Genomic DNA, 10000 nt, shown 5'->3' with positions numbered 1-10000 from the left:
TATATATATATATATATATATAGAGAGAGAGAGAGAGAGAGAGAGAGAGAGAGAGAGAGAGGGTATAGGCATACAGACAAAGAAAAAGGCTGGCAGACAAACAGACAGAAAAATGTATACTGAAATATTCCTCAGTTTTGGAATTGCGTAAATATTTGAACCCAATACAGTATAACCCCGGGATACGGTGGCACTAGGATACGGGTTGTTTTTTTTTTTTTCAGGTTACGATGTGGGGTATGATGTTTTCCGGTCCCTAATGTCATTTGATTATATACATGTGTATTATATACTGCAGTGTATTTTGTTACTAATTTTTAATACCGTATCCCATGATTTAAAAAGATTTGAAAAAATGATTCGTGCACCACCGAGAATCGAAACCAAAAGATTTAGCTTTACTTTTTTCCTTTGACGTTAATGCCTGAGTTATGAAGACATGTTTGCTGCAAAGATAAATATTAAAACATGAACCAATAGCTATTACGTTACGTATGCATATTCGTAATGCTGTCGTTCGACCTTCACCTGGCAAATTCCATTTTTTTTCGCACTTTTGCACCGATTTTCCCCTAAATAGAAAGTTCGCCTGGGTTCGAATACCCTATATCTTAAGTTTCATGTTTAAAAGAATATGCACATTAGCTAGATCTTTTACAGACGGATGCAATTCCACGGCTCATATACAATAAAGTTGTATTTTATTTTTAAATAAATAGAAAAAAGGGTTAATACAAAAAAAAAACATATATATATATACATAGTTAGTAATTTATAAAATATATATGGCGATTAAGCTACACTGAATATTCTCCGTTTTATCCACTTATAGGATTCGTCAGTATAGGATTCGTTATCCACGTATAGGATTTGGTTATGCGCGAATTCTGTGGAAGCAACCACAGAATTCGCGCATAAGCCTGACGAATCCTATAAGTGGATGAAACGCAGAATATTCAGTGTAGCTTAATCGCCATATATATTTTATAAATTACTAACTAGCTCTACCTACGTATTGAGCACTTTTGAAGTAAATACTTAAAGTTTACGCATAAATCTATACTTTCGTATATTAAATTTATGTGAGTAAATGAAGTAGTTATATATACATATATATATATATATATATATACGAGAGGCGTGCAATAAGTAATGCCCCTGACCGACTTCCAGTTGTCTGATCTAGTTGAAATTTTGTATGTGCAATGATTTATATCTCTACGGGTTATGTGGCAAATTACAGCTCCGAACTAATTGTGGTTTCTGTTTTACAAGTGTTTGAACTGAGTCAGGTGTGAAATGGAGCCTGTTGAATGTCGAGCAGTGATCCGATTTTTGTATTTGAAAGGACGCACACCACAGGAGGCTTTTGATGAAATGAAAGAAACTTATAGTGATAATGCCCGATCATATGACCTTGTAAAACGCTGGCATCGTAAATTCAAACATGACCGAAAGTCTGTGGAAACAGCTCCCAGACCTGGTCGCCTCCCTTCTGCCATTGATGAAGCATCTGTCCGTCAAGTTGAGGGTGCCATTTTGTAAGATTAGCGCATTACTATTCGCCAAATAGCCCAAGATGTCAAGATTAGTACAGGGTCTGTGGAAACTATCATTCATGACCATTTGCATATGCATAAGGTGTCTGTCAGATGGGGTCCCAGGTTTCTCACACCATTCCAGAAGCGAGAACGCGTCGAATGATCGAGGATGAATTTGGAGATGTGCCAAGATGATGAGTCAGTTTTTCAAAAGACTGATTACACAGGATAAAACCTGGGTCCATCACTATGATCCAGAGACCAAAGCCCAGTCAATGGAGTGGAAGCACTTGGCCTCACCACCACCAAAGAAGGCAATGGTGCAGCCCTCCGCTGGTAATGTCATGCTTACAGTCTTCTTGGACCAGGACGGAGTAGTGATCACAGATTTCCTGGCAAAGGGTACCACAATTACAGGAGCCTATTATGCTTCACTTTTAAGGAAATTAAGCGAAGCTATCAAAAATCAAGAGGCGGGGATCGATCAGCAAAGGTACCCTCCTCCTGCGGGCCAACGCTTCGGTCCACGTCGCATGTCGCCAGATCAGAAGCACGGGCGTGTGGTTATGAAATTCTATCCCATCCTCCATACTCTCCTGATCTTGCACCCTCTGACTTTCACCTCTTCCTAGCCATGAAGTTGTTTTATAAAGGAAAACGTTTCCCAGATGACGCAGCCTTGATTTCTGAAGTCACATCGTGGTTCGGGGACCAACCTGGGATTTTCTACAAAAACGGTCTCCAGAGCTGCATCAAACGATGGGAGAAATGCATAACTCTGGGTGGTTCCTATGTAAAGAAAGACTAATAACTGTGCCAAGTTTCGTTGCTCTCCTGCTATGGGAAGTGGGTCAGCGGCATTACTTATTGCACGCCCCACGTATATATATATATATATATATATATATATATATATATATATATATAGTAATTTATAAAATACATATGGCGATTAAGCAACACTGAATATTCTGCGTTTCATCCACTATAGGATTCGTCAGGCTTATGCGCGAATTTTGTGGTTGCTTATTGCTTTTATATATGTTGAGGATTTCTAGTTAGCCAATCCGCTTTCTAGTATCCACCGCGCCCCCTCCTATCAGCCAATGGGCATGCATTTTATCGAACAAAGGATCTGTTTTAGAACTAGGTTAGTGGTTTAAGGTAGATCTTTTCCTTCCTTTTTTTAATATATATATATAAATATACCTATGTGTACACACATACATGCACATATATATATATACATATATGTGTGATCGTTTATGTATATTCATGTTTATTTAATTTATTTATTTGTTTGTTTTCTATTCTTATTGTTAGTTTAAAAGTTATTTGTATCGCTATCCGAGAGTAAGTTTTATTTTGTGAACACAGTTGTTTGCTATTTCTCGTCTACAGTTTAATAGATTTTGAGGTTCTTTAAAGTACAGGATAGCAAATTTTTCATGGAGGCATAATTTACATGGGTCGTCTAAATGTCTGCACGTGGTAGCTTGTCTCATAATTTTCCATTCGACTACCGGCGAATGTCCGCTTTCTTTGTGTTCCCAGTATTTATTCGCTAGTGTTGTTTTTATACGGTGTTTTTTTTTATTTTTGAATGTACTTTTGTGGCCATAGTCGGGTTTTGAAATCTAAGGAAGTCATGCCTATGTAATATTTCTTGTTATCTTCAAGTCCAATGTGAACAAGTTCCTGCTATACCGTCCCCTAAAATAGTCCAATTCTTCCTAATTGCCGCCAAAAATGATCACTGAGCTGTTTTCTCACTGACCATCTTACACTCATTAATCCTTCTCCTCGAGTGGACCATGGGCCTTAATAAATAATGACTCTCTTGTGAAATAAATATATAAATAAAGTTGTGTCCGGCAATTTAAATACGTTCTTGTGTGTATTGAACTGGTCTGATACATTTACCTTGACAAAAAAGGTGTTTATATATTGAAAGTAGGCAGAGAGGTATCCGCCATTGACGCACCTGTTCTTGTGCTAGCACTATCGAAAGAAGAAAGGTTAAGGAACTCGAATTATATAATCAAAGGAATAGTTACTCTCTCTCTCTCTCTCTCTCTCTCTCTCTCTCTCTCTCTCTCTCTCTCTCTCTTTCTTTCTCTTTCAGGGGAGGTGTGTGTTTGCGTGTGTCGGAGCAAGATCCTCCCAAGGGGCAGCTGAATCCACAATCGTTTTAAACACAAATACGCTAGGATTTATCTTCTTTCTTCGTTTGTGTTCGGGGGGGGAGAAATTGATTATTGGTCAATTTCAACCAAACGATCTTGTTATTTTAGCGAACTTTTGTTTTTATTATCAACTAGCAGGCCGCCCGACGTAGTCCCGTCTTAAAATACGCATTTATTATTATTATTATTATTATTATTATTATTATTATATTTAAAGCCAATCCTCTACTGATTGTTTTACTGTACCCAATATAGTAAAAAGAAAATACGGAAAGAAACAGAGACATGTGCATGCGAGTATTATGGGTTTTTTTTTTTTTTCTAAACACTTCACTTCTTGTCAGTAAAATAAAAAAATTCAAAAAAATACTCGCCTTGAGATCGAAACCCAAACCTACAGTCAGCGAATCAAGTATGGTAACCATTGGACCAGCTTGATATGCCCTTTACAAAGTGTTTTCAAACCTCCTTATTCTTAACATAAGGAGACTGTCATCTGAACGATTCGCGCATGCGTAGTCGTAAAACAGTTGACAGACAGATAAAAATCAGATGTCCCTCCCCCAAGTACCAATTTTTCAATTTTGACTCCTTAGAAGCCCTTTTTTTCTATATGAAAACGAATTAAAAGGTTTTCCACGTGTCTGAATACTCTATATATCAAATTTCAAGTCTGTAGATCAAAACTTCGTTGATTACATAGGTAAAGAATTGTTCTCACACACATTCTCACTTTTATAGGTATATATAGATTATCGATTATCTTAGTTATTGAGTAGCGGGACCGGTGGGAATTCCACAGAGGACTCATCCCTATGTAATATATTGATGTTGTCATTCTGTAGATGTTCAGTGTAAATGGAGACGCTCTGATATTATTGTATCTTTTTTGTTAAAATTGCAAAAGTAAGCTAACACAAACGCCCGGCAAATTTCTGTCGTAAAGTACGTTTAAATATGATATTTTAATTCTTGCAAATTTTGTGTATATTATTATAGAGTTAATGTTCTATCGATTTTTATTATATATTATAAAGTTGAGATTTTCAAAATAAAAAAAATATATCCATATGACTTTAGTGCATTAGCTTGAATCGAAACCGAAATAAAAACTTATGAAAAAAAATATATATATGCATATATATATGCATATATATATGTATATATATATGTGTATATATATGTGTATATATATGTATATATATGTATATATATGTATGCATATACATATTTATATATATATATGTATGTATGTATGTATATATATGTATATATAGATATATAGATATATATGTATATATATATATGTAGATATAGATATATATGTATATATATGTACATGTATAAGTATGTATATATATGTGTATATATATATGTATATATATGTATATATATGTATATATATAACTTGAGTTTCTTCAGACATAATTGAAATCGAAACCCAAACTTATGAAGAATTGTTGATAAAATTATTTTAAAAAAAAATAAAAATAAAATAACACACACGCTATTGTATTAATATATAGAATACATTGCCACTTTTTTATAGAATCTTTCTTGAATACAATTTGTTTTAATGTTTATTTTCTGCTTTTATCCTATTCTTTTATTTTCTTGTAGTCGCTAGTGCTACCAGATCAGGCCGTCTGGTGATACTGGCTTCTTGACCTAAAATGCACCAAACCACAATGTTATTTTTCCCCTTTGCAAAACTCTATCAAATTCTGCAACCTCAAAAAAAAACACACACAATTTCAGTTTACAAAACAACCAAACCAAACGTCATAAATAAATATTTTAAGATATAAAGAAATGAACGAATAAAAAAAGTTTTCTCAAAAATTACTGGATTCGGTATTAAATAACCCCAAAAGAGCTGATATGTCGTAAAACAAAATACTCGAATACATTCCATAAAAACATTAATTTTTTTAGACCCACAAATAAATATACAATTAAAAGAAAATTAATACAGGGTGGAACGATAACATTGTCGCCCTAGAAAAGACGACATGATTCCATTTCCGTTGGATGAAAACCGGTTTTCTTTTTCTTTTGCTGCAGACCACCTACTAGTTGGCCAGTTATGTACAAGTAACCAAGAGTGATAGGATCCTTCTGTTATTTCTGAAAATGGCACAATATTTAACAAGCGAGATCGGAGATGTGCCGCTGTACAACTCATGCTCTCTACCGATCCAAGTTATGACAACGGGACCATTGCTAGTATCCTCAAAATGCAACGCTGAATTGCCATGAATAACAGGGACGTACGTAGGGTGATGACGGTTATGGTCTTTGGTGTGGTTTCAAGTGAGTAGCACATCATGCTACCTCACATCTTTGAAGTCGGCTTGAAAGTCAACACCAAAGTATACCTGAATGTGCTGAAGAGTGCAGTGATCTCCTGGTGCAAGCAGGTGGCTGCTAGTTGACCCTGGGTGTGGCAGCAGGACTCGGCACCGGCCCACAAATCCAAAGAGACCCAGTCTTGCCTTCGGGAGGAGTGCTACAACTTTGTACTCTTCTCACTCTGGACTCCCTCCTCCTTCGACCTGAACCCGCTGGACTACTTCGTTTAATCATACGTCGAGAACATCACCAACATGACCTCCCACAACACCAAAACCAGCCTATTCGTCGGGTATTCGCCAAGTATTCACCGAACTCCTGCCAACGCTTGTTGAAAAGGGATGTTCCCTATTTCCGGACCTCTATCGAGGCAGTGATTTGAGGCTGAAGGCGACTACATTGAATAGATGTCAGCTCTACTACATAATCAAGTTACCTGAATTGATTGATTGAGGCTGAAGGCGGCTACATTGAATAGATGTCAGCTCGACTATATAATCAAGCTCCCTGAATTTATTTTTTTTAATAAAAGATTTTAAATAATGCGTTGTTTTGTTTAGTGGGACAATTTTATCATTCCATCTTGTATTTTGTCCAATTGAAATCCTTTTCTGAAATATCCGGAAACAATGAGATGACCATCTGGTGCAAAAATCTGTGCAAAGGGTTTGCTTCGGTGGGATTAGAACTCCAACCTCTGGATAAGTAACCGTAACATTACCTATCGGCCGCCATTTCACGTCTCGACCCTCACGTCTTGGGGAAATCTGATATCTAGGATCAGCTCGTAATCCGTCCTTAATACAAATCGGTTAGATGAAATAACAAATCCGTTCCAGGTGATGTCCACCATAACAGGTCCTTCACGGTAAAGTGACACAAAGACAATTAAGGCAGCCATTGCAGAAATTGCTACGCAAACAAACAAGTAACGATCGATATGTCCCCTCGTGAGTGAGGGTCAATGGGTCAGGTTATTGAGCTGATGGGCACTGGAATTGAATTTCAAAATGGGTGTGTGATTGAATTACGATGAGTAATCAGTGCAATTCTCCCAAACTGAGAAGCATTCACAGCAAGAACTCGCCTAACGTTACCTCTCCAGCCCCTCTCATTCTCTATCACACACACACACACACGCACACGCGCGCGCACACACACACAACCGTTCCCTCTCTCTCTCTCTCTCTCTCTCTCTCTCTCTCTCTCTCTCTCTCTCTCTCTTTCTCACATACACACACAAACAAACGTTCACTCTTTCTCTCTCACACACACACAGAAACATTTCCTCTCTCTCTCACACACACACAAACGTTTTCTCTCTCTCTCTCGCATACGCACACACACACACAAACACAAACAAACGTTCCTTCTTTCTCTCTCTCTCTCTCTCTCTCTCTCTCTCACACACACACACACACACAATAACGTTCCCTCTCTTTCTCTCTCACAAACACACAAACATTCTTTCTCTCTCACACACACACACACACACAAACATTCTCTCTCACACTCACACACACACATACACACACACAAACGTTCTCTCTCCCTCTCACATATACACACACACTCACACACGCACACATACACACACACACAAACGTTCTCTCTATAAACTATGTAATGTTAACAACTATATAAATACTAGCAGGTCACTGGGCGTTGCGCGGTCGTGAGATGCGCTTAAATATGATATTTTAATTCATGCAGATTTCGTATTTATTATTATAGAGACAATTCTTGATCGATTATTATATTGAACTTTATATAGGCACCGCCAAAACTGGGGGGGGGGCAGATAAGTACTATTTGACGGACCGTCTTTTTAAAAATCTATCAAAAATCAGGTAATTATCCAATCAATACGAAATTTTCAGCGATCATCAAGAGAAGAATGAACTTTATAACTGTACTTATTTTTCATAAACGATATATATATATATATATATATATATATATATATATATATATATATATATATATATATATATATATATTTGCTTCCTGTTGTGGTGGCACACATTCATTTGCATATGTGGATAGTAATTACACATAAATAGGAAGACTCAGTTAGTCTGAGTGTGTGTTCACCAGAAGCCACCGAAGGCCGCTGAGAGGAGATATGTTTCTCCAGCAAAGACTCCCTTATTCGACACCATTATGTAAATATCCTGTAAATATACCTTTTCCTAATACACTTCTTATTTGATCTACCTTTGTTGAGTCGTCATTTGTATTGCTTTCTACGTTACTTGTTTCAACCTGCAAACTTAACACTTACAACCCCCCTTGTTGTGAGTGGGTTCCAAATATGCTTAAAATAATCATCTGAAACTGAACAAAACACATTGTGTTGTTGTAAGGGACAGGATTATAGATTTAAAAAAAGCAAAAAAAAACTTGTTTGCATACCTTATTTTGAAGTCAGAATATCAGAACTTCGATTGTGTTTAATTATTCCGCTTTTGAGTTTTGAAACGTGAAATTCGGTGAATATGCTAAGTAAAATAATTAATTTAAGTTAAGCAAAACAAAAAAAATTTTTTTTTAATATTTATACGAAAAAAGCCATTTTAAAATCTTTGATAAATAAATTATAATTTTTTTAGGAGCCGAATAATGCATGACCATTATTAAACAGGGAATGCTTTGAAGAATCGATACAAAAAAAATCGATGAATATTGTGCCCTTTGTGTTAAAAATATCATCATTTTTTCGATCCCGTTTGAAAACGTTTGCCGCCTTTTGACTATGGTGGACCAAACGCGCTGAAATAATTTTTTTTATTCTGCTTTAAATTGACCCCCCCATTTTGGGGAGCCTGATCCCCACACACATACACATTAAAAACCAAACTCATACAAATGGTCACCCACCTAGTACTGGCCAGCCTCAGCGTTAATAATACATTGAAATTTTTTGGTTTGTTTGGTCTTCCGTAGTCTGCTTTTTATTAAGTACAAATGTAAACTTTATATCAAATCGACGCGAAGTAACTGGTTGCCTATATGAATAAGTGGAATTATTTGAAATCCAGGTACTTGTATCATAATATTTTTGTATATTCTCATAGAAAATCACCCTAAATTTTAGTTAAACAAGAAATAAACTAATTAATTCTTTCAAAAACCTTTTTTTTTTAATATTTATATACGTTTTTTGTGCAAGACAAACAATGTCAATTGTTAACTTTGGGGGAAAATTTAACATTTAAAATTTAATTAAAAATGGTAGAAAAAGTTTTACATTATTCTGATTTCTATATGATAAAATTCAGGGTTTTATCTTTCTGGAAAAAAAAAGTTACTCAGAAATAATGAATTTTAATAAATGTAATTTCGTTTTAAAAAACAACAACAACTTGATTTTTCGGCCATTTTTGGCGGTGTCTAACCTAATATATAGTAGTGATACTTGGGTGTCATCAGCTAGAATATAAACATAAACATATATGAGTCACGTCAATATCTATACGTGTATACATCGGCGGCAAAAAGAAAGTCCGCACTTGTAATCTTTTCAAAAACCGAAAATTTAAGATGAACTGGATGTAACGCTCAAAGTTTTATAATTTTATTACAATATAAAAATGCGAGCATGAAAAGTAATATGGTTAAGATTAAACTTAGAAAAGGAAAAGGACTAGTTGTTAAAACTGGAAAAGAAAAGGACAAGATATTCTAGTAAAAATATAATAAATTTATAACTTAAAATATTGCAGCATTAAGAATTGATTATATAATGCTATGAATTGATTTTTAAAAAATTTAACAACTAGTCCTTTACTTTTCCATGTTTAAGCTTAACCATATTACTTTTCATGCTCGCATTTTTCTATTGTAATCCATCATTTTTCAAGGCTTCCAGTAAATTCACTTGTTCTTTGTTTAATTTCAGTCTTATTTTTTTGCCCCCAT

This window comes from Euprymna scolopes, chromosome 41, assembly GCF_053919585.1.
Source record: "Euprymna scolopes isolate OS-2025 chromosome 41, ASM5391958v1, whole genome shotgun sequence".
In the NCBI taxonomy this organism is placed as follows: Eukaryota; Metazoa; Mollusca; class Cephalopoda; order Sepiida; family Sepiolidae; genus Euprymna; species Euprymna scolopes.
Note: the sequence above shows the minus strand (reverse complement) of the source record.